General features: G+C 44.2%; 1 protein-coding gene across 3 annotated transcripts in view; it reads left to right on the top strand.

Annotated features, from left to right (window-relative positions):
- Positions 1–23,853, top strand: part of LOC149163415 (uncharacterized) — a 344,148-nt gene that overhangs the window by 159,991 nt on the left and 160,304 nt on the right. The window lies entirely within an intron of this gene.

Here is a 23,853-nt window from a genome sequence, read left to right as displayed (position 1 = left end):
AAACAGAACTGTCTAGACTCTATGAACTGTTAACCAGAACAACAGAAACCACAAGGCATGTCAGTGCAAAATCTAGTAGGCCTTGGGGAGGGGTACCCTACAAGGCTAATATTAAACCAAGGGACAACAATGGAGTAGTGGCCCACTGTCACCACAGCCAAAACCCCCTGTTCTTTACGGATTTTCACTGATGGGAGGTGTCCCTGTATGTGAATAGGTCACCTAATAGGTATTCTAGGTATATGGTATGGGATGACCGAGAGGCCTCCAAAGGAATGGCTCAACTTAAGCGCAAGGTCTCAATCAATGGTAAGGGCAATTCACTTTCCTTGGAGATGCCTAAGAATGTCGATCTATGACCTATTGTTTGATTAATTGGTTGAGAGTTGGGAAGGCCCAAGGTCAAGATACTATGAAGGGGTTTCCAACAATGATTTTCAACAAGATAAAGACACATGTAACCCTGAAACAAGCCCTTAAGTTGAAGCAACACCAAGCTAGGGTTTACTGTAGGGAAAACAACTAAGACTAGAAAGCTTATGGACAAAATTGAAGTGAATGCCTACCAAGAGGGTTGATTTTGAGGCAACCAATTATACCCTTGGCATTTAGACTTTCCAAACTGAAAATTCTCCCTTGCCTAGGAATTCACACTAAGCCCTACTTTGAGATCTTGGCCTTAAAATGGCCAAATTAGGTTAAGGGAAAGAAAGGAAAAATTATGGATGAAATAAAGTTTGATCACCAACAAAATAGGGCTGTGCCTTATTCCTTGGGAGAATAGAGTCTATGATTTGAATGGATAGCTAAATCTTTCTAAGGAGGAAGGATAATTAATGCCCTAGCAATTACCTATGCAATGAATCAAGGAGCCTTATGGGAGAGCTAATTAAAGTTCACCACTAGGATTATCCTTCACATGCCATTCATGAGTAATGTATGCAATCATGGCATTTAGATTCCATCAAATAAATTTCCAATAACTTAGGGCAAAATAGAAAATCTGTAGATTCTAAACATTCCATACATTAGACATAAAGAAAAGATTTATCCAATAAATTGTTCACTTACAAGATAACAAGCATAAACTATCCATCCATTGATCCAAGACATTAGCTCCAAAGACAAACAAATCAGTTCCAAATGTCAAAATGCATTAATAGATCTGAATTATTCCACAAGACAAGAAGGCCGAAATCACAAGAGGTTGAAATACTCAAGTGTGTGTGATGAATTACAAATGAATCCTCTCTACTTATATGAGGACTAAAATTTTTAACCTAAAGGAAAAAAAAAATTATGCCACAATGACAAGTTAGGTTACAAGATGACCTACTAGCTTAGACAAAAACAAAATAATTTGCCCACAAATGTGAGTCGTAGGGCATTTATTGTTGATGTCATCCATGCATGATCAATTCTAGGGCCTGTATTGAGGCTTCCTAGTTCCAAGTTGAGTGTAGAAGCCTTCTAAAATCACCTCCTAGGGGTTGGCCCTTAGGTCTCTATCAATACTCCTTCGTGGATCCCAATTTCCATCTTGGGGCACCAAAGGTGGTCTCATGGGTCTCCAAATGGCCAAAGTTCCTGTCTCTGCTCCAATGTTGAGGGCTTCCAAGGTGGTGCTAGCCCTCCCATGTCTCACGGGGTGAGACCATCATTGTTTGGGCCTTGGATGATCTAGGTGGATATTGGTGGCCACCTGCCAAGTCCACTTGGACCCCCACCATTGTTTCTTTCAGCTTTTCAGTTTCCTTAATTGTAACACATTTTACTATTTTTAGTATTTTTTCGGGTCCTGAACTTCCGGAGCCGTTTTGATGCCCTAAATGACGTTTTTTGGGAAAATTGGAAGCAACATGGGTCCATGGATTGATGTTGCTCTTACCAAAGTTGTAGTTCTTGGATAGATCTTTCTAACGAGATATTGTGCACGTCAAATGGAGATCATATGCCAAAGTTACGACCCCGGGAAGTTGATGCACCAATTTACCCAAACGGGGCCCACAATTTGGCGTTTCATCTTCTAGGGTTAGGTTTTTGGATGTTTAGGGTTTTCCATTGTTTCTCAACAATAAATAGGCCTTCGAGCCTCATTGTAACACAGTTCAGAGGCATGTAGCCGCCACATCTCTTCTCAGAGATAAGCTACCATCGCCCTAGCTGGTTTATTTCCATTGTTGTTTGTAAGCATATTTCAGTATTTTACATTAATGAAATGACGTATTATTTCCGCTGCATCTCTATGTTTATGGTTATCTCTGTTGTTGCGTTCCTGTTTAAATCCGGATCAGTGGTATCAGAGCGGTCTACTTGTTTTATTTTTCTGTGTTTTTCTTTGCATGTCCCCAACGAGGTCGGGATATAAGGAGTCAGGGCTTGAACTGGTCGAACCTTTGCAAGACCAGCCTCGCAAATCCCGACGGCCTCCCATGGCGGATGAAAAGAAAGACGAGGGGGCAGGAGATCCTATCAAAATCTTGCTTGAAGAAGCCCTTGAGCGACAAAGGAACGCGATGATGGACAACTTTGCCCAGATCCTTCAGCGGCTACCCAGGGGCGACGCATCGGCTTCCAACAACTACTCTGGAAACGCCACACCATTTAAGGTACAAGTTAATTTTGAAATCCCCATATTCGAGGGTCAGATAGACGTAGATGCCGTCAATAAATGGTTAAATCTGCTAGAGGGTTATTTTTTTGTTCATGATTTTTCCAGTCGGGAAAAGATTATTTTCGCTCTTCTCAAAGCAGCCCCCCATGTCAAGGACTGGTGGGAAACCTACTGCGAGCAGAAGGATGAAAGTACAAGCTCACTATTTTCAGCCGCACCCACTTGGGATTCATTCTGGGATGCCATCAAGGAGCAGTACTACCCTGTCGAAAGCTATGAGAATCAATACATAAAGTGGACCACGCTGCGGCAGGGGAGGGACCTAGTCGTGCCGGAGTTTACCAATATTTTCCATACCCTTCGCACAAAGTTGGGTATCAAGGATTCAGAGCAGCATTTGGTACTCAAATATCGCGGCTGCCTGCACAAGTACATCTAGGACGAAATAAAATTCCTGAACATCCCCTCGCTCGGCACGGCATACCGATATGTCCTCAAGGTTGAGCAAAAGGCTAAACAGAAGAAGCGAGACTTTGGATCTACGAATCTGAAGCAAGGGAAAGGTGCCCCCAAACCACAGAACAAAGGACAAAGACAAGGCGAGGCGGCCCAAGACAACCTGCCAAAGCTGCAAGCAAAGAATAGTGCCGCGAAGCCGAAAAAGGACACGGGAAAGTGGTGTGAGTTCCATAAGAGCTCCACTCACAACACAAGTGAGTGTCGGGCCAAGCAGTCACTGGTGGCCGAGTTAAATGTTTCAGAATCAGATGCATGTTCCGACTCTGAGTCAGAACCCGACAAGGAGAATGACAAAGGGAAGCAGATTATCGATGCAGAGCCTAACGCCACCGTTGCCACCACGAAGATATAGGAGTAACCGAAGATCTAGAGGAGGAGGAGCGTCTCTTCCACTCCCAGATGTAGGTAAAGGGCTCCCTGCTACAGTTCATTGTCGACAGCGGGAGCCAAAAGAACCTCATTTCGGCAGAGGTCGTGAAGCGGCTGGCCTTACCGACCATAGCACATCCACAACCGTACACCATAGGGTGGCTTCACCAAGGACGGGATCTTCGCGTGAGCCAGCACTGTCGCCTTCCATACAACGTCAAGCCCTTCATGGATGAGGTATTGTGTGACATTGCTCCCCTTGAAGTTTGTGATGTATTATTAGGACAACCATACTTGTGGAAGCGACATGCTGTGTATGAATCAAGGCCTCGTGCTGTTATTGTTACTTTGGGAAATAAGTTGTACAGGATATCGGAGGTAGCATCGCCTACCGCCATCTCTTTGGTTACTGCAAAACAATGCAGTAAGCTCATTTCCAAAACCGGGAAATTTGTTTTCCTAATGATACGCCCTCAAGGAAAGAAGAAGACGGTGGCCACGACCTCCAGACAGGGCCCCTCCGCACGACAACTACAAATGGACAAGGTCGTGGAGGAGTACGAGGACATCTTCACCTCCCCCGCAGGGGTTCCTCTACACTGTCAGGTCAAGCACTCCATCGATCTGACCCCAGGTGCGCCGCTGCCCAATGGACCAATCTATCGGCACTCCGTTCTGGAGAACGATGAAATCAAGAGGCAGATTCAGGAGCTGCTGCAGAAAGGTCACATCCGTCCGAGTTCATCGCCCTGTGGGAGCCCGATCGTGTTGGTACAGAAGAAGGATGGGACTTGGAGACTCTGTATTGATTATCGGACGCTGAACAAGGTCGCTGTCCATAATAGGTACCCGATCCCACGGATTGATGACCTCCTGGACCAACTGAAGGGGGCAAAATATTTTAGCAAGATCGATTTGAAGTCAGGATATCACCAGGTACCAATCGAACCTTCCGATGTGTGGAAGACTGCCTTCAAAGCCAAGGAGGGCCTTTTTGAATGGTTGGTTATGCCTTTCGGATTGACGAATGCTCCTGCAACCTTCATGAGACTAATGGATGACATCTTGCGGCCATTCACCAACTCATTTGTAGTGGTATACTTGGATGACATCCTGACCTTCAACCAGAGTTGGGAAGAGCACCTCCACCACATCCGACAGGTTCTCCAAACACTGCGGCAACACAAGTTATGTGCCAATTTGGAGAAATGCACTTTTGGCATGACCCAGGTTCAATATCTGGGATACATTATTGATGAGCAGCGGGTGCATGTGGATCCAGCCAAGATCAAAGTCATTTGGGATTGGCCATCTCCAACTACTCTGACAGAGCTCCGCAACTTTCTAGGTCTTGTCAACTTCTACTGCAGGTTCGTGTTGGGATTTTCTCATATCACTTGGCCCTTGAGTCAAGTCACCAAGGGAGGAGCGAAATCAAAATTCTTTTGGTTTGAATCTCAACAGAAGGCATTCACAGAGTTGAAAGATCGCCTTTGCACGGCACCAGTGCTCGCATTACCAGACTTGCAACAACCATTTGAGGTCGAGACAGATGCCTCTGACTATGCTATTGGGGCAGTCCTTACTCAACACGGGCATCCAGTGGCATATCACAGTGAGACACTTTCAGACACAGTCCGGAAGTATCCCACTTATGACAAAGAGATGTATTCCATTGTGCAGGCCTGCCGACAATGGAAGCATTACATTTTGGGGAAGGAAACGGTCATCCACACAGACCACCGACCCCTGCAGTTCATACAAACCCAAGGGAAATTGCAAAATGATCGCCATCAGAAGTGGTCCACATACCTGCAACAGTTCCATTTGAATATCAAGTATAAGAAGGGCAGCACCAATAATGTTGCAGATTGCCTCAGTCGACCACCGATCATGGCGTCAACCACCGTGCTCAACTCTTGTGGGCACGGGACTTCTGATTGGCCACTTCTCTACAAAAGCGACCCAGAATTCGGCCACACATACCAGACACTCTTGGAGGGTCAGCATGTTCCAGATTTTCACCTCTAGGATGCCCTGTTATGCCACCTGGGTCACCTTTGTGTTCCTTCAAGCGAGCGTGCCAAGATGATTCAGGAAGCACACTACAGTCGGGCTGCTAGGCATTTCGGGGTCGAGAAAATGGTGGCAGTACTGTAGAAGTATTTCTATTGGCCGAATCTTCGAGAGGATGTCGAGAAGTACATTAGATCATGCACTGCCTGCGCCATTGCCAAACCGACCATCAAGAAGCAAGGCCTCTATACCCCGCTGCCTACCCCTAGTCGACCTTGGGAATCCATCTCAATGGATTACATGTCAGGCCTTCCTTCCACTAAGCATTTAAACGATTGTGTTTTTGTGGTCGTCGACAGGTTCTTGAAGATGGCCATTATGGCAGTCTGCAAGAAGAATATCACAGCAGAAACCATTGCTAAACTCTTCTTTGAATGAGTGTGGGTACACTTTGGGATCCCACAGTTTATCATCTCAGATCGGGACAACAGGTTCCTCAGTACATTTTGGTCCAGTCTCTGGTCGATGCTGGACACCAAACTCACTAAGTCCACAACCTTCCATCCTCAAACTGATGGCTAGACAAAGGTTGTCAACAGGATGATCGTACACATTCTGCGCATGTAAAATTCAAAGCATCTATGCACATGGGACGAGAGCCTCCCCTATGTTCAACACAGCTACAACCGGGCTTTTCACAACTCGACTGGCCACAACCCTTTTTAGGTGGGCTTGGGATTCCAGCCACTATGTCCCATTGATGTGGCCATGCCATTTGTAGCTACTCACGCAGATTTGGCTCATGTCCAATCTGAAACAGATAAGGAAACCAACTTCATTGAGCACATACAACATATTCGCTAGCAGGTCCATGACATTCTGGAGAAATCAAATGCCAAGTACAAGCAGCGACATGATCAACATTGGGTGCCACACAAGTTTCAGGTGGGCGACAAAGTCTAGTTGCATTTGTAAAAGGAACGCCTTACCAGAGCCTATCGGAAACTCAGACCACTCCGATATGGTCCTTACACCATTACCAAAGCTGTGGGAGACAATGCATTTGAGCTTAGCATTCCCCCATTCCTTGGCCTGCACCCAGTGTTCAATGTGGACCGCCTTCGGCCATACTTTCCACCATTACTAGACACATCCGACATTGTAGAACAACTCACACCCACAGAGTTAAATCCAGATTGCATGGAACAAACTGCAATTGATCAGATCATGGACACACAGATCAAGCACACTTGCCAACAGAATATCCAACTGTATCGAGTTGTCAAAGCAGGCCAACTCCTTCACCAGGGCAAGTGGCTCACCAGGGACCAAGTTCAGCAGAAGTTTCCTCATCTCGTGGAGGAACTCAACGCAATGGGGACCATTGCTTCCTAAGGGGTGGGAATGATCCAGGTGGATATTGGTGGCCACCTGCCAAGTCCACTTGGACCCCCACCATTGTTTCTTTCAGCTTTTCAGTTTCCTTAATTGTAGCACAGTTTACTATTTTTAGCAGTTTTTCGGGTCCTAAACTTCCGGAGCCGTTTTGAGGCCCTAAACGACATTTTTTGGGAAAACTGGGAGCAACATTGGTCCATGGACCTGGACCAATGTTGCTCTTACCAAAGTTGTAGTTCTTGAATAGATCTTTCTAACGAGATATTGTGCGCGTCAAACGGAGATCATATGCCAAAGTTACGACCCTGGGAAGTTGATGCACCAATTTACCCAAACGGGGCCCACAGTTTGGCGTTTCATCTTCTAGGGTTAGGTTTTTGGATGTTTAGGGTTTTACATTGTTTTTCAACAATAAATAGGCCTTCGAGCCTCATTGTAACACAGTTCAGAGGCATGTAGCCGCCACATCTCTTCTCAGAGATAAGCTACCATCGCCCTAGTTGGTTTATTTCCATTGTTGTTTGTAAGCATATTTCAGTATTTTACATTAATGAAATGAAGTATTATTTCTACTGCATCTCTGTGTTTATGGTTATCTCTGTAATTAGTTGCGTTCATGTTTAAATCCGGATCATTGGATCAACTGTCGTCCCTCACGAAGTGCTAAGGTCGGCTGGGGGCATGCTGGGTCTAGGTGCATCATTCCAAAAGTCATCAAATGTAGGGAAATGTGACAAAACGATGTGGGTGTTGGAGGTGCCGAAGGGTGTATATGATGCTCTGCCACTGCTTGGAGTCCTAAGGCTCTTAACGCCTCACCTATGGGTCTCAATATGCTTCTCTGGAATCCTGTTGCTAGTTAAAGTGGTCAAGTTCTGACTGTGGAACCACCTAACAATCACATCACAAAGTCTAGTGAAATCAACAAACCATCATACAATACTCATTTTTGCATCTAAGTGGACTAAGCTTGAAAGTAATGGGCTATTTGACACTCCAAACAAGGATTCCCTTCCAAATTTGGGGCTTTGAACTCGCAATGGTGTTACCTCTGTAGGTAGGAGTGGTTAAAGTATAACACTATTAGGTGTTTCCAACCCCAAAGGGGAAGTGACATTTGCTTAGTCTACCCTTCAATCAATGGGTGTCATGTGAATAATGATGGTAATGGAGGGGAGAAGACTTCATGGCCAAGTGCCATGGTCAAAGGGACCAGCATGATGGGGATCCACATCTTGAGTGTATGGATGTGAGGAGAGAGCAATTGTGGATGGATGGGTTACCGAATTGGCCTTTGTTTTTCCACCCCTATTGTGTGTCATTTACTTTTTCTTGATTTTTATTTGTATTACTGTTCCCAACTCAGAGGGTTAAAGTTTGCTTTGTATAATGTATAGCAGTTGTACGACCCCTTAATGATGAGTCAATCTATTGCCCATCAAGGGTTGGGACATGCAAGGGTTCCTTTCATGATGTATAGGAGCAATATGGTGCTCAACAACTGAGTGATGGCCATAAGGGGTGAGGTAGAGCTCATGCTAGGCTTTTGCCCACGTGCTAATGTGCATGCCCGAACCATCTTTTGCATTTTAGTATACTTTCTTTTGTTTGTTTGTGGGTATTATATGCTTTTTCTTTTTCTTTTAGCTGCATCAACCTCCCAGGGCCAAGTTTTGGGCCCTACCCAGGTATGAGGATGTATCGGTGCCAAATCTCAGAGAACCAAGGGTTAGTTGAACCCGAAGAATGGAGGTCGAATATAGGGCTTATAATTTAAGATGGAAAGTGGTAAGTATGGAATAGGGATAGATGGAACACACTATTTCAATTAGGGCTTCCCAAGTAGTGTTGATTTCTGGTAGCATCAGATGTGATCTAAGCCTCAAAATTTGCAGGGAGGCTATGACACAGGTATTCCAGAATACCTAGAAATCGTTTTGGGAAATTCCACCCAGAGACAATTTCATTAAAATAATTAATTATTTTGTTAAATAATGAATCCATACAGGTGAGGATAGTTTTAGAAGAGTAGGAATGACCTGTTACAGAGTTTTTTGTACCCAACATTTCGGACTACCAAGTGAGTCCATTATTTTTAATGGGTGCCTAAGTCTAAACTTAGGAAATTAAAATAATTAAACCGTATTAATTAAATTAGGGGTGAAACTTCTAGAAGACGATGATCAAGTCAAAATGATTTGAGCCATTGATTAGAATCTAATATGGGCCGTTGATTGATCAACAAGAGGATTATAAGAAGAGGCTTGATGGGTGTTTGGAAAAAACATCGAGTGAGAGATCAGAGATCGATTTTCTCAAGAGAGCAGCACAACAGTTGCCGAAGAAGTGATCGGGATGATTTCTTGCAGTGAGGGGCAGGGATAGTTTCCGGAGGAAGATTTCTTGATCCAGGGATACATTAGGAGGCAGAGAGAGATCCAGAAGAGGCAACACAGAGCCACGCTGGGCAGCATAGGGCCATGCTGAGGCAGCACAGAGCCTGAGAGGATATCCAAAATTTGTTGGAGAATCGAGTTCCAGAGCCAGAAGTTCGGGTGTGAGACCGAAAGGGCAGAAAGTCAAAGTTCTAGAGGCAAATCGATCAACATGAAGGAGTGACGAAGTTCCCAGAAGTTGTGACGCAAAGCAGCGTAGTGATTGTGCAGAGGCAGCTAGGGGCTAGGCATTCAGTGGTTGGATCAGTATTGGATCACCAGTGATAGTGTGAGGTATATCTCACTCATCTCTCTGTCAGTGAGATTCCGTGTATTGGATAGCCAATGAGTGATTCAAATTTAAACAGAAATGCAACAAATTACAGATATAACCATAAATACAGAGATGCAGCAGAAATAACACTTCCTTTCATTAATATCAAATATTGAAATATGCTTACAAACAGAATGGAAATGAGACTAGCTTGGGCGATGGTAGCTTATCTCTGAGAAGAGATGTGGCAGCTACATGCTTCTGAACTGAGTTACAATGAGGCTCAAGGGCCTTTTTATTATTGAACAATAAGAGAAAACCATAAACAACCAAAACCCTAACCCGAGGAGATGTAACACCAAGAGTTTATGGGCCTCGTTGGGGTTAGTTGGGCAACCAACTTCCCGGGGTCGTAACTTGGTGATATTATCTCTGTTTGACGTGCATTATACCTCATTGGAAAGATCTCTCCGAGGACTACAACTAAAAACGCGATTTCAATGAAATCGCCCTGTTTTGGCACAAAATGTTGGCACCGCGACAACGCTCAGAGTAAGGGCTGTCACTCTTAATCCTTACTCACTCCATTTAGATTCTCTCCTACACAAGTCAAGGGTGGTAGTCCCTAAGGTGAATGGATGAGGGTAGCCTATGGAACACGAGCTCTAGGAGATTTTAAAGATGAACAACTTGATGAATTTAGAATAAGTCTCGGTCAGTTGAGATAAATAGACACAATCATAAGATAAAAATGACTATAGACCAATGCCTTTAATTTGAATTAACTAAAGACTAAATAAATAACAAGTTATCTAGAACAATTTTCCAATATGTGCAAATATGGGGCCAACTGGGCATGATGGATCAGGTGCATCTTCCTCGTCCAATAAGTGAACCACGAGCAATCTCTGAATGATTGTGGGGATCTATGGAGTGCTATCTGCTGCTGTGGAGGCCCATGGCTCTGAACGCACACCCTACATGTGCCAATGTAGCCCTTTGGAGGATTAGGACCCCGTATAGGGAGACCAAATCCAATATGGAGACCATCTGCAATCCTGCATAAGATCCAATGCTTCCCCTAGACTTCCAGTACAACAAGTCTTTAGAGGAATCGAGTAAATGAGCTTACCAATTATGGACCACAGGTGGGGACTTCATAATGACCTGCCCTTCCATAATGGGCTTCGGGATGTGCCAACGTCTCCTAAACTCCAAATGGGGTTAACCAAGAATCATATTAGGTGGTTTCTACTTCTAAAGGGGATAATATATTCAAGTTACATCCTTCAAAAGGTGGTGGCGTGTGACAGATAGGTGAATGAAGTAGGGGATTAGAAGGGGAAGCCCTAGGTCACACGCTGGTGCACAAGGGTAGCTAATAAGAGGGAGCCCACACTTGGGTTTATAATGCATAGGAGGGAGCAATCATGGTACGTGAGGTGCTCCGACCTTGATTTTTCCACCCTTCTTATTTTCTTTGATTAACTTCTCGGCGGTCAAGGGTAAGAGCATGATGTATAATATATAGCAGTGAATACACCCCTTAAAGGTAGGGAGGTTCATTGCCCACCACGGGTTGGGACAATCATGGGTTCCTATATGATGAAGGAGGTTCATAGAACCTATAGGAAATAAGGTGATGATCGTGAGGATGGGGTAGAGCTCATGTATTGGCTTTTTCCCACGTTCTAAATGTGTTTGTCTTGACCATCTTTTGCATTTTGTGGTACATTTTCCTGTTCAATGTGGCCAAATATGCTTTTATCTTTCTTTTTAGCTACATCAACCTCCGGGCTTCATTCCAGCTCATTACCCAAGGTGTGGGAAAGGGGAAGGGGCAAGCTAATCCTATGTGGACCCAAGATGTGGGAAAGGGGAAGGGGCAAGCTAACCATATGTGGACCCAGTGGAGGAATGTGGACCTAGGTGGGAGAAATGATTAATGGGGTAATAATGAGTGGAAAGAGGGTAATATAAGCGAATAAAGGAGCAGGACCAAGCAACCAAAATCGGGTTTTCCGATGAAATACCATCCCTAAAGCCAAATGGTCAATAAAAGAGATTTAACGGGACTAGGATGCAAGGTTAAGATCCAAAGGGGGCTAGGGGAGAAGGGCACAGACCGAACCCCTTCTTTCCATCGAATCCCCCCATTAATCCATGCCCATAAGTGTTCATGATAAGAAAACTACCATACTCAATTACCAAATGACAAGGCATACCTTTAGGTTCGGGAGGACCACCCTCAAACATACGATTATGACAGATGGGTGAGGGACCACATGGCTGGCTCAAGTGGAAAAGAAATGGCACAATAAGGTAGTTGGTGGATGCAAGGGGTTGTTGGATGCCGACTGAGGACCATCTTGGAGAAAAAATTTCTCCTAGCAATCTCACTCACAAAATGGTGGGTAACATCTGGCTCCAACTGGGACGTGATCTCTTGAAGAGGTGGGCGAAGCTACATGAACGGGAGGTCATGAGAACTCCAACAATCTCTTGGTTACCGTAGACCTGTCACTTGCACATATGATAGATGAAAAACACGGGGCAAATATGCATCTATCTACCATGAGAAATATCATGACATTAATTCTAATGCAGAATGATCATGCAATGCATCCAACCCTATCATGTATATGATGAAGTTATTATTAAGTGTAATCATAAAGCTAGTGCAAACAACATGTCATGAAGTCAATATAAATATGCCTGCCTATATGATTACTCATGCAGCAAGTCCCAAAACGAATGCAAACCTAAACACATGGAGGATGCTTTGGGCAGGGGGTGGGAACATATGATGCTCACATATGGATGATATGTGAGAAGAGGTAAGAAATTGATGTAATCTAGTCCATGAGATTTTATCTTGCAACTGAAATATAGAGATGTCAACAACCAAGCTTATAAACTTTTGATGGATTTCGGCCTCCAGCATATCACTTCCACAATTGTCCTTATTATTTATGTCATGGTTTATGGCCTTCCTCGGGTTATGATTTGTTGATTTGGGGTAGCATCGGATGTGCTCTAGCCATGAAAATTGGTGGAGAGGCTAAAACACATGAGATCTCCAAGACCCATAAATGGTTTGGACAGATTGTACCAAGTTTGGGAGATATTAAAATAATTAATATTTTGAATGGAGTTCCTAAGTCTAAACTTAGGAAAAATAAAATATTAATGGGTATATAAAACTGGTTTAGAAGGTTCCAAAAGTCATGGATCAAGCGAAATCTAATCTTAGCCGTTGATTAGAGATTTAATCTCGGCCATTGATGGACCAACGAGAAAAGTATAAGAAAAGGCTTGAGGGTCAGTTGGAGAACACACCAGAGTGATCAGTCATTCATTTTGCTAGAGCGGGGTTGCTAAGCAAAGTTGAATAAGTGATCAGCAACGAGGGGTAGTGAGTACGAGGCAGAGAGGTAGGGACAATACTGGGAGACTAGCACAGAAGCAGAGAGAGCGAGAGCAGCAGCCAGTCCAGGCTATGCAGAGCCCAACAGAGGCAGTGTAGAGCCCAAAGAGACTGTGTCATCCATGCAGTGGGCAGAGGGAGTGACGCAGAGGCTCCCAGAGGTTGCGTAGTGCCTCAGAAGGCTGACGCAAAGGGTCCTGGGGCTGACGCAGTGGCCAGAAGGGCCAATCTGAGCTTTAGTTGTGCTGGAGAGGGTTTCGTGGGACAGGGTTTCTGAATACCTGTTTCCGGATATAGAGGTATTACTGCCGCGTATTTTCCGCTGTCGGGTGAGCCGGTTTAGGCACCCAATTGTACTCAGATAAACTGCATAATAATATAACCTTGTGAATAACTGCACCAGTTTTCCCGCATTGGGTTTTTCCGGGGACATTGATCCAAAAATAATGGTGTCACCTGTGTGCTTGTTTTCTTTCAGTTGATGAACTGTAGATGTTGAGACTGTACTTGTGTTTATTTTCAGTATTTACATGGTTAAATAATTTGTTAAGTAATTAAACAAGTAGGTGAAATAAACCAGAGAGTATAGGAAGAATTTCTAATGGGTTAGACTTAGAAATTCCAACATGGTATCAGAGCGTGGTTGCAAATCACAGGAAAACTGAAGGCATCAGCCGAGCAGAGCATTTGTAGCAGATTCAGTTGTCCCGAGTGACAGAGCTGATCCTTGCAGAAGGCGACAAAGGAAGGAGTGATGCAGAGGGACTACGTCATCAGTTTGGGCCAAAGAAAGGCCCGCGCAGAGGCTGAGGGAGGCAGGATTAGGCTCACGCAGAGCCACACAGAGGCTAGAAGGGCTGACGTAGTTGGCTGAGGGAGATGATTTGCCGGTGCCGGGATTGCGCAGAGCCAAGTGGCTTAGTCCTTCTGTTGCTGGGGCATAGGAGGTTGTGGGTAGTTTGCGGAGCAAAGCTGGTGGGGTACTGTGGTCAGAACAATACCTAACAGGGCAAGACCAATGTGGAGGGAGTTGCTGCCGAGGCGGATTTCTAGCTAAGGAATCCGGATCAATGTTGCAGTTGCATAGACGATCAGAGTGGGACAACTTGACATTGGTAGAAGGATTTCCGGAAGGGAAATCGAGACTCAGAGGGAGTCGAATTGAGAACTTCCAGGCGGGAAGTCGAGAGACTCAGCAGGAGTCGAACAGAGGATTTCCAAGAGGGAAGTAGAGAGACTCGAAGGAGTCGAAAGAAGAGCAGCAAGATGGTCGTGAATGGGTTGAGAGATCAGGATAGGCTAGATAGAGTGTCTAACTTTGTGGTCTGGAAGGCCAGGATCTTGTCCATTCTAGACATGCATCGCATCAAGGGCTTCGTCTCGAGAGCGATAGCTATCCCAGTTGACCCGGTAGCTAATGAAAGGTACGAGGAGGCAATGGCTAAGGCAAAGTGCATCATCCTTGATGGGGTCAAGGATCATGTGGTACCACATATTGCCGAGAAGGAAACGACAAAGGAGATGTGGGATGCCTTGAAGACATTGTACCAGCATACTTCCATGCAGAGGAAGATGCTCCTGGAGAATTAGCTAAGGGCATACCAGATGCAGAAGGGAGAGCAGATAGATGTCTTCCTCGGTCAGTTGAAGGAGATCCGTGACCAGCTAACTTCCATAGGGGCCACGCCGGATGAGGAATTGATGGTGAGGACTACACTGAACGCAGTTTCTGAGGATTGGGAGGTATTTGTCCAGAGCATATTGGGCAGGACGAGTCTTCTAGATTGGGAAGAACTGTGGGCAGCTCTTTGTCAAGAAGAGATCAGATGACTGACCAAGGCGGGGAGTAGCGGAAAAGGGGTCAGGATCAAGGAGGAAGAAGAGGATGCGGCTCTAGCATTTGCAGGAAAGCAGGAGAAGAGGAAGAAGAAGGACCTCTCCAAGGTCAAGTGCTTCCATTATGGGGAACTGGGTCATTTTGTGAACCAGTGCCTAGCAAGAAGATTAAGGGAGAGGCTTCAGACTCGAAGACAATGCCAACGAAGGCGGAGAAAGAAGTCGAGGAGGATGACGATTGTGCCATGAGTGCTCATGTCCCACTTAAGAAGAAGTGGGGAGACATCGAGTTGTAGTCAGGAGGACTACAGGCGATGAGGGGCAGGATCCTTGAGGTAGCCAACCTCTTGGATTATACCTTGCTACGGGAGCCCCGAAGAGGAGTAGCGGGTTGACGGATGTCGGTAGAGACGAATGCAGATGAAGCGGCAGAGAGTGCTACAGTGCAGGAGTCCCCGGACAACGCAAAGCTAGCAGGCTGCAACAGTGCGAGAGGCACGGGAGTGTTGCACCAGTGCAGGATGGCACAGAGAGGTGTGTAATGGTGTGAGATGCAGGGAGTTGTTGCAGCAAAGCAGAGGTTAGTAGAAGGAGCACTTGTTAGCGGCAGAAGGAGCTTCAGCATTGGGAGTGTTTCTAGCCTGACAGGGATGCCAGAAGTTGGGTGGATCAGTTACTTACTTCTCAGTAACTGAGTTGCAGTGCAGTAGCAGTATACAGTAGCACGATGCAGCATGATGAGAGGGGATGAAGTGCAGATGCAGTGCTAGGAGGATGGACTAGCAGCAACACAGATGCAGAGGGAGCTGCTGTATGGATGCAATAGTAGCAGTGGCAGGGCCATGGGCAGCAGTACAGGATGCAACAGTGCAGAGGATGTTGGGCGGGGAGGCCTAGCATCAGCACAGGGACCGGTGCCGGATAATCAAGGTGATGCTCAGTGTGGAGTATTCTTAGAGAACAGTCCTCGCTAAGAGGGAGTGTTGATTTGGGGTAGCATTGGATGTGCTCTAGCCATGAAAATTGGTGGAGAGGCTAAAGCACATGAGATCTACAAGACCCAGAAATGGTTTGGAAAGATTGTACTCGGTTTGGGAGATATTAAAATAATTAATATTTTTAATGGAGTTGCTAAGTCTAAACTTAGGAAAAATAAAATATCAATGGGTATTAATATAAAACTGGGTTAGAAGGTTCCAAAAGTCATGGATCAAGTTAAATCTAATCTTAGCCGTTGATTAGAGATTTAATCTTGGCCGTTGATGGACCAATGAGAAAAGTATAAGAAGAGGCTTGAGGGTCAGTTGGAGAACACACCAGAGTGATCAGTCATTCATTTTGCTAGAGCGGGGTTGCTAAGCAAAGTTGAATAAGTGATCAGCAGCGAGGGATAGTGAGTACGAGGCAGAGAGGCAGGGACAATACTGGGAGACCAGCGCAGAAGAAGAGAGAACGAGAGCAACAACCAGTGCAGGCTATGCAGAGGCAGTGCAGAGCCCAGAGAGACTGCGTCATCCACGCAGAGGGCAGAGGGAGTGATGTAGAGGCTCCCAGAGGCTGCGTAGTGCCTCAGAAGGCTGACGCAGAGGGTCCTGGGGCTGACGCAGGTCAGCAGGAGGCTGACACAGTGGCCAGAAGGGCCAGCGTTGAGCTTCAGTTGTGCCGGAGAGGGTTTCGTGGGACATGTTTTCTGAATACCTGTTTCCGGATATAGAGGTATTGCTGCTGTGTATTTTTCTCTATCGGATGAGCTGGTTTAGGCACCTAGTTGTACTCAAATAAACTGCATAATAATATAACCCTCTGAATAGCTGCACCAATTTTCTCGCATTGGGTTTTTCCGGGGACATTGGTCCAAAAATAACGGTGTCACTTGTGTGCTTGTTTTCTTTCAGTTGATGATCTGTAGATGTTGAGACTATGCTTGTGTTTATTTTCAGTATTTACATGGTTAAATGACTTGTTAAGTAATTAAACAAGTAGGTGAAATAAACCAGATAGTACAGGAAGAATTTCTAATGGGTTAGACTTAGAAATTCCAACATGATTAGCAGGAAAGGGAGGCCGACGAGATGGAGAAACATAAGTAGGTTGCACATCATGATTACATTGGAGAGGGGAGACTATGGAGTGATCAAAACTCCGAGGGTGCGTCTAGGGAGGAAAAGTATAATCAATGATGGGGTTCTCCTTGATACTAGACTCGGGAGAGGGAAAGTGCTCACAATTACTTGAGATCATATGACCAGGGGTGAGGGAATCACTTGATGAAGACCCAAGATGATGACCAATAGGAAAAAGGGAGAAAGAAGTATTGTATTCAACGAGTTTTTCTTTCCCAAAATCATAATCTAAAGGCTCAAGTGATTTGAACATAGAAACATACTTAGGAGAAGCGGGAGCCTTATCAATTTCCTTAGTATCAAAGATTGGGTCTATCCTAAAAGGAAAATTGATCACTTCCAACTGCCCCTCTTTATGCAAAGGAAAATGAAGATTCTCCTTCCCAAGGGTATCAATGGGTATGTCATCATAAATAGTGCCTGAGGGGAAGGGAAGACCAATCTCATCCTCACCCTCCTTGTCGGTGTCGTAAATGGGAGCACAATCAAATTGAGGACCAACAATTTCCCATTTCTCCTTTTCAATGTGGAAATAATCTTCATTGTCATCTTCCAAGGGGCTAATTGGATTATATTTCTCAGGGTTTTCAAAATAGGATTCATCGGTAGTAATATCCATGTGAAAAGTAACGCTGGTCTCAATTTCAGTTTCCATAAACTCATCCTTCCCAGCACATGTGTTCTCAAAATCATCTTTTTCATCATGTGGGCCCAAAGAGGACTCGTCTTTTGACTCATTACCTAGATTCTTAATGTCTTGATGATGCTTTATGAAGGCTTCCTCTTGGATTCTTAATGCAAGGTGTACTTGAAAATGTCTAAGAAAGCTATCAACGAACTCTTCAATAAATACTCCTAGGTTCATGGTCATGCAGCCATGAGTTATGACCACCGAGAGATCCCACGAACAATAACATAAGGACATCTTGGTGAACAACCTTCTCTCTTGAAGCATGTGCATTAAATCTTTCTACGTGGTCAATTGCGGAGAGTGGATCACCATCAAACATGGGCACCCCACGTACCATCCTTCCCGCGACATGATTAGGATGCCCAGGGATGCTAGCAATGTCCAAAGCGGGAAATTTATCAAAGAAAGACAACCTATTTTGAAAGGTCTCCACTATCAACCTGAAGAATCTCATGATGTCATCATTGTAAGGGGGTATAGGTGCGGTCAACATCATGATGCTAGTAAGACAGGAGGCAACCGAAAGTTTGACCCGTTCACAAGGGTGCTCCAAATACTTGTGTTGTACTAAGGCAAGCATGGTCGACTTGAGAGCCCAAATCAAGCTCTTCCCATCTGACTGATCCACCTTGGAGAGGAGTGAAGCAAGTTCTTCCAACATGAGAAGGGCTTTTACTATAACCCCCATGAAACTCAAATCTGTCCCAAGTGCATAGATTTTGGGTCCCATATCATGTTCTTTTTGTGGCTGCTCTTGTTGTAACATAGAACGTATCCCCTTGGGAAAGGATCTGTTAATTGCTGCTGCTAGTTTATTAAGGGAGTTTATGAAGGTTTCATCCTTGTTTTAGTGCAATGAAGTCAAGTACATCAAGTTGTTTTATACATGATTTTGACTGACGAACTTTCCAACACAACATTTACAAGGCCATACAATGATGATGGTAGCCATGAGTTCTGTACCATATAAGTTTGGCAGTTTATGACCACAAACAACCCATCAGTGCTTTGACTCAGTCGATACTTTGACTTAACTCTGGAATGGCTTGACCCAACAACATCTATATTCAACCCTGGGCTCTCAAAACATTTTGACACATGCCACCCCTACACTAAGTCCTTAGACAATGACATCCCATACTTCACTCAACAGTTCAAGACACATGACAATTAAACCACATTACTAGGCTTGGGTAGATGCACTGCTGTAAGACCACAATTTTCTGAGTTTATGTTAGAGTTTTCAGTGATGCCTTTGATCAAACAGTTTGGCCACTCACTGCTGGAGATGCCTTTTCACAAATCTCAGTGATAATTTTCGTTTAATGATTCATTTCTTTACTGCTGTAGATGCAAGTCTGATATGTTTTACTCAGTGGTTCCAATGAACAACATTTCACATCAAAGGGACACCTCCCTTCAATAAAATCTGGTGTATTAGTTATTCAAAACTGTACCAACAAGCACGCTCAAATCTGATATAAAAGATATGACTTCAATCTGGAAATAAACGGAAGTATAGATCAGTTTACGAACATATAAGATAAGGATAACCTTAGACAATGCTTCCAATAATAAACTTGAATATTGTACTTCCTAGGGCAGAATGTTTCTGTGCATGACAATATAGATGTATGGCAACTCTATCTCCAGTAATGCCTCTCCAAAAGTAGTTCACGCACAGGATAATGACCCAGCTTTTATAACCCATTAATAACTGATCTTTGAAGCTTTGCGTACCCAGGAAATGAGGCAACCATGAGTGCGTTCAGAAGAAAGGGAAGTCACAGACTTTACTGACAGTTGGTAATCCTGTAACAAGTCCCACAATGGCACGAAGACTCCAAATTTGTGCCTTCGACGGAGTGTATCCAACAACAACACACAGGTCTTGTTGTTGCTCACAAACAGAAGTAAACTCGACCCATAATGGTGGTTGCTCGCTCCAAGAAAATGATAACTCGTTTAGCAACAGAGAAGAGGGATTCAACTTCCTTATTCCTCAGGCAACTCGCCCCCATTATGGCCGCTTGCCCAGCAAGTGAGAGAGTGATTTGAGCTTCCCTGTGGACAGAGAGGGATGTCTCGATTTTTCTCAGGAACAGGCAATCTGCTTTAGCAATAAATCACAGACCAAGGATAATCAAACTTCAGGTATTCGGTCCACTTAGAATTGTAATAATTTGGCGCATAGACCATTGTCAGTGCACAGGAAATTGATGCACAAATTGTTAATTTTCCACTGTACTATGCTATTACAATCACTTTAGCCCTAGCTTTTCTTCAATTAGCAGTCCAATTCAATCTTTCAAATATATATATAGTAATTACTAATTATAGACAGAACAGTAAATGCAATGTACAATAGAAGAGAATCAAGAGAAGTAGGAGACACAAGATTTGGTCAAAGACCAGGGATAAATCCCACAAGGGGGAAAACCCTTTCAAATTCTTCTTTTTATTACATTGTCATAAAATGTTCAGCAGAGAGAGTATAATGTTTCAATTCAATAATCAAGAGTCAAAGTCAAGCCTTTGACTATCCAACAAAATCAACCAGCCATTATCCAAATGATGAGCCAATGGTCAGATCTAGTCAAAGTCAACAGCAGTCAACAGCAGTCAAAGATGCCCTAACCTGATCTCAAGTCAATGGTTAACAGTCCTCCAAAAGTCTCAGTCAAACTGCCAATCAATGCGGCCTTCCAAGCTGGTCAAAGATTAGTCAAAACAACGCCAAATTCCATGGTCAAACCTGGTCAATGAAGAGAGAAAGTCTGTGGTAAAACCTGCATTCAACTCCAGTCAAACTGCCTAGAAAACCTCAATCCCTGTGCAGAAGAATTTGGCCTCAAAAAACAGTCCAAAATGTCAGGTCAAGCCCATTCAAACTATGCCCAATCTCCAAAAAGTCAACGTTGGTCAAAGGCTGATCCAAGACAGATTTTGTCCCTCCTGAAATTCTGTCTCCTACTCGCATGTGTGAGAAGATGACCTGCAATTTCACATAGAACGAACCTCCAAAGAGAAGAGGAAGATGTGTGTCCAAATGAGGTGCCATTGAGTTGTATTTAAAGGCGTTGAAGGAGACCTAATTTGTCTTTAAAGTCGGCCTGTACTTTTGTGCACATGTGGGTTTTTATATTAAAAATATTTTTCCTTGAACAAATTAGGTTCTTCCAAGGGAAAAGAGGGTCTTTTCTGGATGAGGAAGGTTGTCCAAAAGGAGGTAATTTATCCTCGAGCTGCCAAATTAACACTCCCTCTCAGCTAGGGAGAAATTTCCAACTACTTCGCATGTCCCATCTCAGATGTCTTGCCATTATCAAGTCAAATGTCATCTCTGCTTATCTGCAGAATGCTCTAGAATCCAAAAGAAGAGAATTTGATATCATAGGTGAGCTCAAGCTACCACTCTCTATCCAAGGACAATAAGCAGTGTGAAAATTCCTTAAACCCGAGAATCCCTGCTGCAGCAACTGATGATATTTCTCCTACTTGTTATATTTACAGGAACAAGTTATTTGCAATTTCCTACGACAAACATCGAAATACATACACTGCAACCTACACTATTTAAATAATATGCCGAAACAAGACACTGAACAATAGAGAAAGATACAACACAAATGACATAGTTGTTTTTGGACAAATCTCTCCGGAAAAACCCAATGCGGGAAAACCAGTGCAATAGATTTGAGGGTTTTTATTATTAAGCAGAAGTTATTTTTGAATACAACCTCTGGATGCCTTGCTGGCAATCCAGTACAAAGAATATCACTCGACAGAAGAAATTAGTGAGATTACCTCACTCTACACTGCAAGTCCCGGCTGATCCGGTAATTGAACCAACGATTTCCCTGTCTACTTCTGCGCTGCCCCTGCGTGGGCCTATGTCACCTCTGTTGGGAATTGATTTGCTTCTCAGGAGTTGATTCCAACCCTCTTGGCTCAGAGTGTCAGCCTCCCAGCAAATCTTGGACTTCTGCGTGAAGGCTCTACGCTACTTTGTGTGGGCCCTGCGTGAGCCCTTCCTGGCTCTGCGTCACCCTCTCTGGCCTCTGCGCTACCTCCTCTGTGTGTCTCTCTGCCTCTCTGCTGAGTATTCTTGGCTTCGGAGAAGATCCTCCAACCAAAACTCTCTCTGCCCCTCTCTGCGTGATCACTACAAATCACTGTGCTACCTCTAGCTTCAACAATTCGATTTGATTGATCAACTCTCTGTGTGTCTTCCAAATGACCCTCAAGCCTCCTTAAATAATCTCCTCATTAACATTCAATGGCCCAGATTAGAAGCTAATCAATGGCTAAGATCATTTTTGCTTGATCCTCGTCTTCTTCTAAAAATGACACCCATAGTTAGATTAATACCCATTAATTATTTTAATTTCCTAAGTTTAGACTTAGGGTCCCATTAAGTCTAAACTTAGGGTCCCATTAAGAAGAATTAATTATTTTAATAAAACTGTCTCCGGGTGGAATTTCCCAAAACGCTTTCTGGGTTCTTTGGAATACATGTGCCCAAGCCTCCCTGCAAAATTTGAGACTTAGAGCACATTCGATGCTACTAGAAATCAACACTCCCTCTTAGCGAGGAATGTGCTCTAGCAATGCTTCCCACTAAAGCATCACCTTGACTTCATATCATCGTCCTCTGCAATGCTGATGTTTGACATGCTATCCACCAACTACTGCGGTCCACCAAATACTGCGTTGCTGCTGACGCTGCCACTATCAACGCTGCATCTGTACTACAACTCCTTCTGAATTTCTGCATCTGTGCTGCTGCTGGCCCTGCCACTGCCAACTGCCTTTGCACTGCAAATAAAAAACATCCCAAAATCTGAACAAGTGTTCAACATAAATGCATCTTGATGCTGAGATCTAACTGCTGCTAGTCCCACGCCATCCCTCTGAAGCCACTGCGCTGCTGTTACTACTGCACTGTGCCTCCCTGCACTACTACAACTCTGCACTACGCTGCTCAAACATTGGCGCTCCTAGCCACTGCAACTATCACTCCGACACTCCTCTGCACCAACTGACACTGGTCCATCCTGCTACTACTGATCTTGGCTCCCGTAGAAAGGAATTGATCCAAGAGGTGGGCTCCTCCAGGATCTTGCCCTTCTGTAGCTCTTTCGAACTATAGATCTAAATCAGCCCACCTCTCTCCTGGAGGTATCTCGGCTATCATGGCGAACACCTCCTCCTCGATCTTCGCGGGTGCAACCTTCATATCGTGCTTCTCATCTTTGTCCTTCCTGAGAGGACACTGTGTTGCGTAGTGAACAATTTCACCACACCTGAAGCATTTGATCTTCGAGACATCCTTCTTCCACCTGCGCTGCTCTTGCTGCCCCTTGGATGCAAGGGGTGTGTTGTCGCACAGATTGTCACGACAACGCTCAGACCGGGGGCTGTCACCCTGATCCCCGATCCCTCCGTTTAAGCCTGTCTCCCACGGCTAAGGGGGGTAGACCCTATGAGATGATGAAGACCAACTGCCAAACAGTTGGTTGGGAAACACGAGACACGATATGATAAGCACTAGATGGATTTAGAAATGAAAAGACCAGTGCCTTATGGAGTAAATTTTTGATCGTTTAATTATCAGATGCTGCAACAATATAAACCATGCAGAGCAAGCACCTATAATGAAAGCTAGAACGACGCAAGATATCAGTTGAAACAATAACGTTCTTGCAATATCCAGTAATTTAAGAAAATTTTCAATAGATGCTTTAAACAATCATGCAAATCATAAATCATTAACCCGATATCACATGCAGCTAATCTTTAAGATGATCATTCATGTACAGATAATAAACATTTATTCCACATCAGTAATTTTGAATCTCAAAATGATATTTTTTCGAAAACAACTGGATCTGGCAAAAATTCCCACGATGCTTTTGATGTTTTTCAATTTTTTTTTTTTTTTGGACCCCAAAGTCTTCTTTTATTAACCAGAAACAGATTACAAGAGAGCTTCTTCAGTACAAGACTCACAGATCCAATGATTTGAAATGACCCCTAGCACCCTATTTAAAGGAAATGATCCCAACGGCTAGTTCGAATGATCCATGTCGAAATGATCTCGACCGTCGATGAGGATCAAGACATCTCTTAATCTCATCCGTCGAAATTG

The sequence above is a fragment of the Pinus tabuliformis genome, chromosome 5_1 (assembly GCF_031772625.1).
Source record: "Pinus tabuliformis cultivar Carrire ecotype Pingquan chromosome 5_1, CPIR1, whole genome shotgun sequence".
NCBI classification, from domain to species: Eukaryota; Viridiplantae; Streptophyta; class Pinopsida; order Pinales; family Pinaceae; genus Pinus; species Pinus tabuliformis.
The sequence above is the reverse complement of the archived record's forward strand: the minus strand, read 5'-3'. Positions and strand labels throughout refer to the sequence as shown.